The following is a 2179-nucleotide window of genomic DNA, read 5'->3' as shown; positions in this document are numbered from 1 at the left end:
AGAGAGAGAGAGAGAGAGAGAGAGAGAGAGAGAGAGAGAGAGATCAAGCAATTCTCCTTGAAGACTAATTTCAACATATTGACCTTTGGCACAGGAGAGAAAATACAATCAAAAGGTAGCTGTGGAAGGGGGTGTTCTTCGGCTCCATGGGGCAGCCTCAGTTCATGGATACATGAAACACACATACCTGGGATGCTTTTCTACTGAATTTACACACAGGGTAAAGCAGTCTGCTATTACAAAATATGCACATTGCTGACGTACATGCTCTGCCTATCACGGTGTGGCGACATGCACGTGGTGAATAAATATTGACAAGAGAGCTGCCGGTAGTGCAAGAAAGCTTAAAAAGTTACTAAGTAAATTTATTCCTAATGACTGGGAGATGAAGATCTGTCATCTTTTTCCTGGTTACTGTAATGAAAATATCATGTAGATTTTGATATAGAATATGCTCAAATCAATCTTTAATAATTTTCAAATGTCACATATTTATATATAGTAGTTCTTAATAATTCCACTTTTCTTTCTGTAATAAACCTCTAAATTTAAATTATTTTCCATTACATTTATTTTATTTTTAGTGGGGCTATGATGTACCCATGTGTGGATGTCAGAAGACAACTTGAACAAGTTTGTCCCAGGGATCAAACCCAGATTGTGAAACGTGTCAAGCCCACTTAGCCTCTGGATTGCCTTCCTTTAAGGGTATCACACAAAGTATATGAATCTCACTGAACCTAATAATGTATAAAGTCAGAACACTGTGCTACTTAAAAACATTCGTCTCCTCATTTTTAGATATATTTCCCATGCATAATTAGCACAGAATTAACAGTCAAGGATACAGAGTCCCTTACAAATATCCATTATGATGTGGAAGGCCTATAAGAAAACAAAATTTAAAATCCTACTTAATAAAACTTCCTATTTTATGGATATCATGGAAACAGGACCTACCCTAATCCTAGAAAGTTCCAGAAGATCTAAAAACAGAAGTGATTTCTATTCTGTGTCCCTCTCAAAACTGTCTAATAGTATTTCAAAGTGTCCTCTTAGGCAACAGGGTATAGGAAGAGAGAAAGTTATCTCAGAATGACAGAACTGTATACAAGAAAGAGATATGTGAGCATGTGTGTGTGTAGAGTTACCACCCTTCTAGGCTTCAGAGAAAAAAACAATGAAAGAAATCAAAAAGTGGTTTGGTAAGTTAGAATCTTAATTAAAAAAACAAAAACAAAACTCTATTTAAAAGAGCATTTTGATGATGTGTGTAAATTTTGTAGAAAAGTAAATACATATTGGACAAAATATTTAACTAAAAAGTTCTTTACACTATAGCATATGAAACAGATGTTATAGGAACTGATAAAACCGGTGGTAATATAGGAATTTGCATATGATAACTAGCAAGTTGTTTCTGAAATTTACCTTGAGCTTACTTTATTTTGTTTTTTTTTTTTTTGATTTTTTATAAAATTAAAAAGCATAAGGGATTACATTCACATTAAATCAGCAATGAGAGAGCTGAGGCAGTAGCTTCCATGCCTAATGTTGGCTTTTATGAGAGATGAAATTACAAAGGCATCGATTTCCCCAGTTTATTTCATCTTTATGTCTGTCAATTGTATTCAATTTACCAAACATTACACGGTGTCCATGTGGTAGATATTTCATTATGAGGATAATGTTGCCAAATATGTCTTATTCTAAATATTTGCTGCTGTATTTGGCATGCAGGCACGATTTAAATGCTCATACACAAAGGTTTCATGCTGGAAACTTGAGGGAAAGATAGTGAGATATGAATAGATGGTATTCAGGATAACATTTTTGTTTTGAAGAATTTATCTGTACTTAGTAGTCATTAAGACCGTTTCTATTCACAGTTTAAAAATCATAGAATTGGTACAAAACAGTTTGATAGGCAGTCGTGGGTTCTCTTCCATATACTTTCCCTTTCTATGATTCTCTTACATAAATTATTATGATAAATATAAAATTACAAAGGCACTAATTTTCCCAGTTTATTTCATCTATATGTCTGTCTATTCTATTCAATGTACCAAACCTTACTCTGTGTCCATGTGGTAGGTATCTTATATTAAGTATCTATAATTAAATAGAACTTCAGAAATTTAATGAGATTACTAATTTTTTCACAAATGAAATTCTCTAT

This window comes from Mus caroli, chromosome 14, assembly GCF_900094665.2.
Source record: "Mus caroli chromosome 14, CAROLI_EIJ_v1.1, whole genome shotgun sequence".
NCBI classification, from domain to species: Eukaryota; Metazoa; Chordata; class Mammalia; order Rodentia; family Muridae; genus Mus; species Mus caroli.
Note: the sequence above shows the minus strand (reverse complement) of the source record.